Genomic DNA, 13,200 nt, shown 5'->3' on the forward strand with positions numbered 1-13,200 from the left:
CCGAAGTCCGGACTAACTGGGACCTTGTCCCCTACATCGGACCGAAGTCCGGACTAACTGGGACCTTGTCCCCTGCATCGGACCGAAGTCCGGACTAACTGGGGCCTTGCCCCCTGCATCGGACCGAAGTCCGGAACTAACTGAACAGAACATAACATAAACATATCAACTAGCATGAACACACATATACTGCATACTACATCGGGTCGTAGCCCGGAACACATAACACATAAATCCTGTCTGAGCAACGAAGGCATCAAACATACTAACTACTGCATCGGATCAAAATCCGGAAACTACTACTAGCTAAACGGGTCGGCATTGTGGCCGTAGACCCGTTCCTACTGGAAGGAAACTCACCTGAGACTGCTGATCAGATGTTGCTAATCCTTTTGACTGCTACTTGACCTCTGACTCCGAACTGCTGCTCCACTAGCTCCTCGAGCTACCAATGTCAATATAACACTTAGTCCAACTGACCTACAAAGGTCAACTAGGTCAACTCTAGTCAAGGTCAAAATCATGGTCAAAGTCAACCTTCCAGGTCAACCCTACTCGCCGAGTGCACCTAATAACTCGCCGAGTTCATATGCTCAGGGTCTTTCTATTCGCGACTCGGCTCGCCGAGTCAGTCCATGACTCGCCGAGTCAACTATTCCCAAGTCCTAACCTGTCCAACTCGCTGAGTCTCCACCCGACTCACTGATTCGAGTTTCAACTCGAAGGGTTTGGGGTTTCACGACCTGACTCGCTGAGTCCAAGAATAGACTCACCGAGCCCAAGGCAATCTTCAACCAACTCGTCGAGTTGTTCTTCCAACTTGTCGAGTTCATGCCTAACTTCATCCGACTCGACGAGCTGTTCATCCGACTCGTCGAGTTCCTCCTCATCTTCAAGCTACTCGCCGAGTCCCAACAGATCTACATACATGCAAAGGACTTTAGAGTCATGCATGGACTCCAAACTATAGATCCACTCTTCTAAAGCCTATTCCTTACGTAAAGTGGCAAACTTTACGTGTAGCTAACGAGATCTAGGCTCAAATCACTATAAACTAGGGTTTGAGACAAAGGGGCTCAACAATCAACCCATAGACTGATGCTTTATGATTCTCTAGGCTAAGATACACATAGATCTGAAGTAGCAACTTCAGATCTAGGCTTCTAACTCGGAATAGCTCATAAACTTGCCCTAAAAGTCCCAAATCCCAAGATAAAGGTTGATCTATATGCAAAAGAGGGAAGGTAGCGACTCATTACCTTCAAATGATCTGGAAGACCTCACAACTCTGGATCTACTGCCAATTCTTGAATCCCCAATGAGTGCCTTCTTCCTTCTTCCTTCAAATCACCCAAAATGGCAAGAAAGCTTGAATGAGCAACAATGGAGGCTTAGGGTTTCTGGTTCTGGACTATAGGGCCGCAAATGAGCCCTAGGGAAGAGAATAAGTTGCTTAAATAGGGTACCAATTCCTGAAATTAGGGTTTCCTCGTTCAGACCCAACTCGCCGAGTTCACGAGCCGACTCGCCGAGTTGGTCACTTACTCGATTCCCCGGATCCCGCTCCGACTCGTCGAGTTCCTCCCCGGGATCGACGAGTCCACTCCTTGACTTAGGGTTTCTTTCTTTTTCTTGGCCTTTCTGATCTTGGGTGTTACAACTCTCCCCCACTTAAACTAAACTTCGTCCTCGAAGTTTGCTATGGCCAACTGTCCTGCGAACTGCCTTTAACTCTCTGTCTGGGAAAGTTAACACCGTTTTGTCCATCACTCCAGCCACTTAGAATGCTGGTCGCTACTGTTGGTACATACTGAATCCTTCTCTTTTCCATAATTTTCTCAATGTTACTTCCTCTGACTGAAAATTTTATTACCCCTCAACCGCCTACCGGATGCAATGAGACCACCCTGGTCCAACTATTCTGCCAATATTTGAGTTACCGGACTCCCACCGGTCACTACACTCCATCGCAATCTCCTAGTCGCTCCCAGCGACTCCGGAAGATACTTCGACTATCTACAACTGTTCTATCCATTCTGCCATCCATACTGAATCGATGCTGCTGGAACCAGCCTGCTTATCTCTCACCTGATTACTCAACTCCTACTAACTCAAGCCTTTCATCCTGATAGAAAAGCTACCTGCCTAGCTATCCTTACATATCACTTATACTTGGCAAAAGGGCTCAACTGATCCTGCTGAGAGGGATTTGTCGTTTCCAAACCAACTATACCGTCAACACCTGCATTCCAACACAAATACTAATACTGTCCAAAACTCTGAAACTATCCAAACACTGAACTGCCTGCAATACTGAACATGCCTGAAACTCTAAACTGCCTGGAACACTGAGCTGCCCGAAACACTGAACTGATTGAAACACTGAACTGCCTGATACACTGAACTGGCTGAAACACTGAGCTGACTGAATCACTGAACTGGCTGAATGGCTGCTTCCCACAACTTCTAAACGAAATCTTCCTCTGGAACTAGTTTCCACCAGTCATCCTGACACTGTAACTTTAACAACCTCCCGATCCACCGATCAGGTCCTTACGTCACATCCTGACATCATCAATTCCACGACTAACAATATGATGGCTCCCAAACTGACGGTGGCCCTTAACATACCCGAACCCCAACGGTCCACTACTACTCTGATCTCATAACTGAGGTGACGATCTACTGACAAATCGCCGACTTAACCATAACTGAAATACTTGGAAATCCGAAATCTAACCCGTGGATTCCCATATCCTCACTACTGCACCCGAACTGGTGGGTACTACTGCTTTCCCGCGTCCAACAACGCGCTCATGCTGCCTACCAATCTGATAAAGGCTGCGGCTACGCTCGCGGACTTACAACTCTCTAATATTATCTGGCTGCTAGTGAATGCTACGGCTACCCCCGTAGACTTACAACACCACTACTACTACCTGACTGCTAGTGAATGCTACGGCTACCCCCGCAGACGTACAACACTACTACTACTATCTGACTGCTAGTGAATGCTACGGCTACCCCCGCAGACTTACAACACTACTACTACTATCCCGAGGACATCCTGACTATCCCTAGTCCCGCTAGTGATTCCTCATCCTGATTTCTCAAAACCAGCCCTCAGTCTTTGAATACTGCATCATCCTCGACATCTTATATCCTTGATATACTTAGCGCTTTGTCAAGGAACTCTTCGGCTTGGTTCCCAAACCAACCGTCTACTAATCCGGATAAAAGAAGCTATTGTTGGGAAGTTTCCAAACTCCCAACTCCTGAATCTACACAATCCTGCATGTTGACTATGTCATTGGCTACTAATACGAAAACATCTCTTGCTAACCGTTCATAGGATCCTCATTCCGACTCACTTGAGCCCCTACAGGTGGTCCTCCAATCCTGGATTCTCAACCAGCTTCTAACCATCTCGATTACATGAACTAACTGCTGGGAAGGTCCTCGAACTCCCAATTCTGAACTTCTCAATCCATCGATCACTGTGCTACTATCATTTCTTCTCGGAGGCCGCGCACTCATTCTGAGTCTACGTGGCTCTTATCCTTGTATACTCGGAGGGTTCTCCCCCACTTGGATTCGGCTAGATCCTTACTGCTCACTGGTCGAAAGGATTTCCATCCTTCCTTCCATTAAAAGGGTGATATGCTGTCCGCCTACGTTTACCCTTGCCAGCGCTCCAACTAACTCTTACCAGATCCGCACCCTTCTTGCTATCTGACTGAGCACCCTTCGATCCTTAAATGTATTTGCTTTAGGGATTACATCCCGAGAATCTGCGTTTGGGGTGCACATCCCCAACCCACTTCCTTACTGACCGCTAGCTACTCCACTAAAAACTCTGGGTTATCACTACTGAAAATATAACTGATCATTACCCGACTAACGCCTTCCGCAAGTAGTAAGGCACTACTGCATCTTACACATACATGCTACAGTTACTGTATCCGAAGTAACCTGATCTGGAGGGGATGTCCTCCAATTCACCATTCTAATTCCAAGGTATGCAGATGGCGTAAAACTCAGTCACAAGCAGGTAATATAATACCCCAACACTTAAGCTTATTGATAACAATGCAACAACATAACAATAATATCACAAATAATAGTTGACAGAAAAGTAAAAGATACATACCTCCATCACTCAGTGCTGCTCGAATCCCTGCTGAAATCTACCGGAAAACTCGGCTCCGAGCCGTAGGCACCCTTGCCCGGCCCTGATGTCCGTTGGTGGCTCTCGAAGTCCCAGGGGCAGGAGTTGGCACCTGCCCTGCTGTATACAAACTCGGACAGTGGGCCTTCTTGTGGCCCCTCTGAATGCAATGGAAACATAACGGATCAAGTCCCTGGGCGATGGTAACAACACAGTCTCTGCTAAAATGACCAATCTGGCCGCACTTGAAACATCCAACATCGCCACCACTTCTACGCCTGCACACACCCATGTGCGTCCTTCCGCACTTCCCGCATCGACTGCGGCTCTAATAGTTCCTCGTCCTCAAATCCGAACCCTTGAGCCTCTTACCCGAACCTGTGGCTACCTGAGTCTCATCCGTTTTCCTCTTCCTTTCAGACTCCCTGCCCGTCGACTGAACAACAGTTGTCTGATCCTGGAGCCTCTCGATCAATCTATTAGTGATCCTCACGACCATGTCGGGCAGATCCTCGCGAATGGTTCGTGAAACTTCCTCAACTATCCAATCATACAGAGGTCTCTCTTGGAGACAGGATGCCCCACTCACTCCTGTCCCCTGATGGCAAAAACTAGAAATGGGATCTCCCCCCCCTTATGGATCCCCGAACTCCATAAGAATCGGGATCTTGACGAGCCCCAATCTATCCTGAAACTATCCCGGCCTTAAAGGCCTCAAGATGACTGTCTATGAGCTCCACAATGGCCTCTCTAACCGAACCGAAAATCACTGGAGTCTGATCAATGATGTTGCACATGATCTCTGCGGAAATGAAATCCCTCATCTGATCGTCAAGCTGCCCGGCTCCAAAGCCCGAGCCAGATCCCTCCTCAACGCCTGAACTGCTAACTGGTAGCTCGCGCAATGTCACCATGCTGAAAATATAACAATTCCTGATCAATTTACACACTACTGCTGCGGAATCTCTCACACACTCTACTAGTTCCCTGGTTTTTGTCTTGGCCCTTCTTGAATCGAGTACGGATCCTCTGCTTTCATTAGTACGGGCCCATACTACCTTCCACATCTATCCGTACTTTCCTCAAGAGTTACCTCAACTCCACCAAGTCCCCTTTACTCTTCTACTGATCTCTGCTACTCTCATCCTAGGCTTGCCCTCGGGAACCTCTGACTTTACCCAAACAGTCCTCAGCTGCTGAAGGCCTCCTTGTAATGCCAATTAGCCACCACCTGATTACCATCACATGCAATGAGGCTCGGATAATCCTTCGAGTAAAAGTCTCGTCCCTACAACGGTTGGACTCAGACAAGAAATGCGCAATAGGGCCAAATCCAGCACTCTGAGATTATTCAATCCTGATCACATGTGATGTGACGTATTCACCTAATGGCTAACTCCCATCACTCAGAATCCCACAATGCACAAAGCAAGCAGCATTCGGATAAAGGAAACATACCCAGGCAAAACTATTCTCATAACAAGAAACTGTACTAGCATACGATGCTAAGCTCATACTATCAGGCATAACCTACACAGACTATCCTACTACTGTCTACTCATTACTAGCATGAAATTCTTATCAAGCTGAAACACATAAAGCAGGCACATAAGGCATCATCCTAGATCCTTAGTCCTATTCTAGCATGTTGTTCTACTGAAGCTGAAACTGAAACTGAAACTGAAACTGATACTGATAATCATAACATAACTTGTATGGGTAAATTGGGAGTACTTACTTGAGCTCGGCTAATTGCATGCACCACACCCTTTTCTCTTTTCAAAACTCTTTTCACTTTTTCTAAAACTCTTTTCTTTATACTTTTTCTAAAATTGTTTTCTTTTCTCAAAATCCTTTTGTAACCATGGTTTTTTTTTTTTTGAAAACTCTATACCACTTCCTTAGTTTGAGTTCAGACACACTCGGGAGTGCGCCCGAATCCCTCAAACCAAGGCTCTGATACCAAGTTGTAACGACCCAAAAATCACAACTAAAAATTTCTTTAAAAACATTACTAAATCATATTTATAAAAACTGTATCATAAGTCATAACATAATTTTCGAGTATTAATTCAAAACATATCATCATTATCAGAGTCAAACATTCCCAGGCTAACTGTCTATGGTGTGTGCACTGCAATCTTCCCGAGCTCCTCCTTTGAAAACTGAGTACCTGAAACCAAAACTGAAAACCGTAAGCACGAAGCTTAGTGAGCTCCCCCAATCTACCACATACCATACAATAACATATAAAGCACATACTGGGCCTTGCCCACTGCATCGGACCGAAGTCCGGATACTGACTGGAACCTTGTCCCCTGCATCGGACCAAAGTCCGGACTAACTGGGACCTTGTCCCCTGCATCGGACCGAAGTCCGGACTAACTGGGCCTTGCCCCCTGCATCGGACCGAAGTCCGGAACTAACTGAACAGAACAGAACATAAACATATCAACTAGCATGAACACACATATACTGCATACTACATCAGGTCGTAGCCCGGAACACATAACACATAAATCCTGTCTGAGCCACGAAGGCATCAAACATACTAACTACTGCATCGGATCAAAATCCGGAAACTACTACTAGCTAAATGGGTCGGCATTGTGGCCGTAGACCCGTTCCTACTGGAAGGAAACTCACCTGAGACTGCTGATCAGATGTTGCTAATCCTTTTGACTGCTACTTGACCTCTGACTCCGAACTGCTGCTCCACTAGCTCCTCGAGCTACCAATGTCAATATAACACTTAGTCCAACTGACCTACAAAGGTCAACTAGGTCAACTCTAGTCAAGGTCAAAATCATGGTCAAAGTCAACCTTCTAGGTCAACCCTACTCGCCGAGTCCACCTAATAACTCGCCGAGTTCATATGCTCAGGGTCTTTCTATTCGCGACTCGACTCGCCGAGTCAGTCCATGACTCGCCGAGTCAACTATTCCCGAGTCCTAACCTGTCCAACTCGCTGAGTCTCCACCCGACTCACTGATTCGAGTTTCAACTCGAAGGGTTTGGGGTTTCACGACCTGACTCGCTGAGTCCAAGAATAGACTCACCGAGCCCAAGGCAATCTTCAACCAACTCGTCGAGTTGTTCTTCCAACTTGTCGAGTTCATGCCTAACTTCATCCGACTCGACGAGCTGTTCATCCGACTTGTCGAGTTCCTCCTCATCTTCAAGCTACTCGCCGAGTCCCAACAGATCTACATACATGCAAAGGACTTTAGAGTCATGCATGGACTCCAAACTATAGATCCACTCTTCTAAAGCCTATTCCTTACGTAAAGTGGCAAACTTTACGTGTAGCTAACGAGATCTAGGCTCAAATCACTATAAAGTAGGGTTTGAGACAAAGGGGCTCAACAATCAACCCATAGACTGATGCTTTATGATTCTCTAGGCTAAGATACACATAGATCTGAAGTAGCAACTTCAGATCTGGGCTTCTAACTCGGAATAGCTCATAAACTTGCCCTAAAAGTCCCAAATCCCAAGATAAAGGTTGATCTATATGCAAAAGAGGGAAGGTAGCGACTCATCACCTTCAAATGCTCTGGAAGACCTCACAACTCTGGATCTACTGCCAATTCTTGAATCCCCAATGAGTGCCTTCTTCCTTCTTCCTTCAAATCACCCAAAATGGCAAGAAAGCTTGAATGAGCAACAATGGAGGCTTAGGGTTTCTGGTTCTGGACTATAGGGCCGCAAATGAGCCCTAGGGAAAAGAATAAGTTGCTTAAATAGGGTACCAATTCCTGAAATTAGGGTTTCCTCATTCAGACCCAACTCGCCGAGTTCACGAGCCGACTCGCCGAGTTGGTCACTTACTCGATTCCCCGGATCCCGCTCCGACTCGTCGAGTTCCTCCCCGGGCTCGACGAGTCCACTCCTTGACTTAGGGTTTCTTTCTTTTTCTTGGCCTTTCTGATCTTGGGTGTTACAGACCCAATATAACAGGGGCCAAATTTTCCCCTCTTCCTGAAATGGATCACACCCTTTCAGGGAGAGACCTTCAGAAGTACCATGTCACCCACCTGAAATTCCAACTCAGATCGGTGTCGGTTGGCATAACTTTTCTGCCGACTCTGTGTAGTCTGCAATCGCTGTCTAATTTGTTGTATCTTTTCGGTAGTTTGCAGAACTACCTCTATCCGACCCATCACCCTGTGCCCAATCTCACACCAGCAGACTGGGGTTCTACACCTCCGCCCATACAACAGCTCAAAAGGTGGGGCACCAATACTGGAATGATAGTTGTTGTTGTAGGTGAACTCTGCAAGCGGTAGGTGGGAATCCCAACTCCCACCGAAGTCAATGAAGCACGCCCTCAACATATCATCTAGGGTCCGAATGGTCCGCTCACTCTGCTCATCGGTCTGTGGATGGAACGTTGTACTAAAGTGCAGCCGCGTACCCAGTTCCTCATGGAACTTCTGCTAAAAACGAGAAGTAAACCTGACATCCCGATCGGAAACTATGGAGAATGGAACCCCATGGCGAGAGACAATCTCGCTGACGTACATGTTGGCCAATTTCTCGGGCGACGAACTCTCCCGTATGGCCACTATGACCCATATAGCATCAAACCCCTTTGTCGTCCTTGGTAACTTCGTAATGAAGTCCATCGTGATCTGTTCCCATTTCCACATGGGAATCTCCAGAGGTTGCAACTTACCATGCGGCCTCTGATGCTCGGCCTTGACCATCCTACAGGTCAGGCACCTCTCAACATACCAAGCGATTTATTGCTTCATACCGGGCCACCAATAACTCAAGCTCAGATCGCGGTACATCTTGGTGGCCCCTCGGGTGTATAGAAAAGTGATACTTATGAGCCTCCTCCATCACTGTCTGCTGGACCCCTCCGGACATCGGAACCCAAACCCGACCATGTTGGGTCAATAATCTTCGGCTATCCTGAACAAACCGGGCGCTCTCGCCCTTAATCCGCTCCAACTTCCAGTTCTCTGGTCTCATGCCCTCAACCTGAGCATCCCTAATCAAGCTCACAAGCGAGGGAATCCACCTCTATCCTCATACACCTTGCTGGGGTAGAAGACCCAACTGACTTGCGGCTCAAAGCGTCTGCAACCACATTCTCTTTACCAGGATGGTAAAGGATCTCACAATCATAGTCCTTGACTACATCCAACCGCCTGCGCTGCCTCATATTCAGGTTTGGCTGATCCATGATTGTGACAACCCGAAATTTCCGTTTGTTTTAACTCCGTAATTAAGCACTTCAAAAATTAGCCAGATTTATCCCAAAATATTTTTAGCCAGATTTAAGCCCGTTGGAATATTTTAAATAATATTCATCAAGCGAACCAAAAATAAGGAGGTATAATTTAAAGTTTGCCGTGTTTAACGGAAGTCGCGAAAAAAAAACCCTGTCTGCGGATGGTGTTGGGTGGACCCCCACCCAGGTCATAAACTCAACCCTATATAAGGGTTGAGTGGGTTTCATCCCAACCTTTTTCACACCTTAGACACCTCCTCTCTCTACTTTCTCTCTCTACAAATCGGGTTTTGGTCAAAAATCGCCCCTTCGAGCTTCAAAACGGTAAGTTAACCTTCCTAGCTTGTTGTTTAGCTTATCACACTTTCAAATTCATGGCTTAATCATCCAAAACCCCAAGAACAAGAGTTTATGGTTTGGGAACATCCCAAAACGGTAAACACCTTGAAAGAGGGTTTTGATGCCCAAAAACCCTCCCAAAACCTTTCCAATGCTTAGCTAATGGCCTAGGGACTTGCATGAATGATCTAAGAACCCCAAAACATGAATTTAAGAGGGTAAACATGAGTTTATGGTTTGGGGATCTCCCAAAACCGTAAACACCTCCAAAGGGGTGTTTAAATGCTTTTAACACCTTGTATGGCTTGTATTTGGGTCTAGAACTTTGCATGCTTAGCCTACAACCACCAAAACACATGAAGAATGGACAAACATGAGTTTACGGTCGTAAATTCATGTGTTTACGAACTTAAACTCCCCAAGGAGTGGTTCAGAAACCGTAAACTCCCTAAAGTGTCCATTTTTGAGCCCTAATCACTTCCATAGCTCTTGAATCAACTCCAGAACCTTTATTTGTGAAGCATGAAGCCTTAAAGCACACAAATACACCATTCCCATGAGTTTATGGCCGTAAACTCATGGGGGAAATGGTTCCAAAACCATAAACACCACTAGGCATTACCATTTGAGGAGTAAACTCCAAAGTGGGACTATACTCTCCTTAGATGCAACCCTTAACACTCCTAGCACTTGAAACAAGGTGTTTCCATGCATGAGAGGGTCTTTACTTGCTTAATTAGTTTTAATGACTAATTGGATACTTAAATGTATCATTACTTACTAAATAGGATCCAAGTGTGTGTTCAAGACCTCAATTGACACATAGCATCCTATATCGTCCGACCATCCGAGTCACCCACGTCAGGTGAGTTCATACCCCTGAAACAACCTTTTAAATGATTTTAACAGCTTTTATGGGGGGGGGAATACAAGTTGAACTGTACATTTATTAGATAAATCACGTGTGATTAATAACTGTATAGCAAAATAGATTTTTGCATGTTAAACCGCTTGACCCAGCTTAAGATTTCCAAATCATGTTTTCGAATCTTGTTAAAGTATGAATATCCCTTTTTAGATTATTAAAGGTTATTCAAATTTTTTCAAAGCTTGTTTACTAAAGAGACATCAAGTCGTAATTTCTTGTTAAAGGTTTTCCAAAGGTTTTCTTCACTTAAACTGTTTTATCAAATCGTTTTCAAAAGCTTGATTTATAAACTGATATCGAGTCATAAATTCATGTTTATAAAGTTTTCCAAAAGTTTTACTCAAGCTTCTGTTATGCTTTTATTTTGTTAAATGCATGCCCGTATATGTATAGTTATATAAGTAATGTTTAAAGGACTTAGGAAGGCTAACTCGCTTTGATTCCTTTTCCTTGTTTGGATGTGACTTCGGGGTATCGGTTATCCATCCGAAGGTTGTTTAAATATTAGTTATATATCATGTATACAAATATGGACATAAAAGCTCTCTCAGCCAGTTCATCGCCTTTGAGTAGTAAAGGCATCCTTCCATTATTCATGTTTCTAGAACCCTAGTAACTATTATAGGAATAGTTAGGAGATTCTATTTACTCTCTCTCTCTCTCTCTCTCTCTCTCTCTATCTATCTATCTATCTATCTATCTATCTATCTATCTATCTATCTATCTCTCTCTCTCTCTCTCACTCTAGTACGAAGAATCACTCAGGAGTTAGTTCATTCTTGAATCTATACTAATGTTATAATACTTTAGATAGAATGTGACACACTATTTCCCTCTACGACGCTTCATAGCGCCATCGCCGTGTAACCAAAGTCTCCGGGAAGGAGAGCGAACATCATGTGTATAGATCTATACGGGACCGACACTCCCACACCCTGACTGCTAGCTACAGTCTGCGCCAGTAAGGCCCATGGGTGACATAATGCCACTACCTCTACGCATGACCTGGAGGGTCATCGGATACTCTATTGTCGATCAGCATGGTTACATACGAGTTCACATTCACCCCTTGTTCTAGACTTTGCTAGCTGTATCGTTGATTCGATATTGTCTGGAGTCTGTGTTACTTGTGTTAGAATGAGTCAGGCGTATCATTCATACGGTACTCTCCTAGAGTCTATGTTTTCTTTTGTTTTAGTCAACAGTATTACTGTTGAGGTATATATTATTTTCCCCTAGTATTTTTACTTGTGGTTTTCTCATTATTCCTTTAAAGTCAATACTGTATTTTGGTAATGATAGTATTTTGGGAAAAATGACTCCTTAAAACATAAATCTGTCGGGTCTTGGTAGAAGACTACTTTTATTTAGAAAATATAGGATTTTCTGGAAAGAATGCTAATACACTGTAGATTCTACACTACTATCTTTCATAAAATTATTTTGAATAAAAATGTGTATTTATACAAATGACACTAAATACTTATGGACTCACCAGCATTATAAAAATACTGATACTCGCTTTCATAACAACTTGTATTCTCAGGTCATCGATAGACAGGTACATCCCGGAAGCTTGTGCGAAGTCAGCCTAGAACCAAGCTGCATCTATACAATGTTCTGTATTTTCTTTGATGTTTCTATGTAATGCAACCCATGTAAAATTATTACTATTAATGCAATGGTTGTCGTACTTTGTTTACTATACTGCATATGTTGTGATACTTGACATGACTTCCTCCATCCCAGAACGTATTCTGCCGTTCACGGTTTTGGGGTGTGACAGATTGGTATCAGAGCATTGTTTATTGTGAGCTCAGTATATCAATTCATAAAAAATATACATCCTATAAATACATTGGGATAAAACACTCTAACCAAGAATTATACTATAAAATATAACCATATTTTACAAAAGTATAAGAACATCCAGAATCTAAATACCCGAACAAAGTATCACAAGAAGAACAAGAATAAAAGTCTTTGGATGTTGACCATTACCGTCAAACTTGCGCAGTTATGTAATCGTAAGCTGGAATAAATGTAACCTGATCAACTACATTTATTCGAGATGCGACTAACATGTGCTTAGGAGTGATGGTGATGTTGCAACGAATCTGAAACTTACCAAATAGGAATGCTAGAGCCAAACATAAAGTTTAAAATACTATAGGAGTATTTTAGGATACTAAAAGACTCACACTAATCCCATAATCATGTTCAGAAGTTAAGAGTCAAACAAGTAATTAAAAATACCATAGGGGTATTTTGGGAACCATAAATAACCTTGTGTGAAGAACTAAAAAGATCCTTATTGATATACCTACGATTACAAAGTGTGTACTCCCAAGGTTATATATAGTGAGGATCTCATAGGCTAAGAATGTGTGGTTTCGCTCTACTTCCTTTACCTTGTTTGGATGTGGATATAGAGTAGTATCACATATTCGAAGGCCTATCAAATCTAAGTTATATATGATTTGTATACACTTTGGAATTGTAGCAGGACTCGATATGGATCAC

Source organism: Lactuca serriola, chromosome 2 (assembly GCF_051521515.1).
Source record: "Lactuca serriola cultivar US96UC23 chromosome 2, Lser_US96UC23_V15, whole genome shotgun sequence".
NCBI classification, from domain to species: Eukaryota; Viridiplantae; Streptophyta; class Magnoliopsida; order Asterales; family Asteraceae; genus Lactuca; species Lactuca serriola.